Source organism: Pangasianodon hypophthalmus, chromosome 1, assembly GCF_027358585.1.
Source record: "Pangasianodon hypophthalmus isolate fPanHyp1 chromosome 1, fPanHyp1.pri, whole genome shotgun sequence".
Classification (NCBI taxonomy): Eukaryota; Metazoa; Chordata; class Actinopteri; order Siluriformes; family Pangasiidae; genus Pangasianodon; species Pangasianodon hypophthalmus.
Window position 1 is genome coordinate 7,302,348 of NC_069710.1, and position 676 is coordinate 7,303,023.

Consider the following 676-nt stretch of genomic DNA (forward strand, 5'->3'; position numbering starts at 1 on the left):
GGTCCCTGGTGGTCTAGTGGTTAAGGATCCTGCGCTCTCACCACCGTGGCCTAGGTTGGATTCCCAAACAGGAAACTAACCCAGCCACTGGGAGTGTACTCTCAGTGCCAGTCCCAAGCCCAGATAAAATGGGATGGTTGTCTCAGGAAGGGCATCTGGCATAAAACCTGTGGCAAATCAAACATGCGGACCAATGATCCGCTGTGGCGACTCCTAATGGGAGCAGCTGAAAGAACAACAACAACATTCCCCCTTTCATTGTGGCGTGAATACATACCTGAAACTAACTGCTGTTCTTATTATTAGCTATACCATCATACAGAGGGATTTTCACCTCTGATATGTAGCTATGGCCCCACCTGCTCCTGTGGACGAGCCCCTATAGATATGTACAGTTAGTGGCAAATAAAGACATTCACAAAGTTTTTTTTTTTTTTTAATGCTTTGTTTATACTAAAAATTATGCTTCTCTTAACCAGGAATATTCATTCACCACTTCCTGTGACCCATGTCAATCTCCTCATGGGGCATATCTGCACTCCCTGACTCCCAAATACATCCATGCACCCATTCAGTGTCTGAGTCCCAAATACGTCCATGTGCTTATGCAGTCTCTAATTCCCAAATGCGTCCATGTGCCCAGTATTTCAGTATAAACAGAAAGCTATGTCAAGTT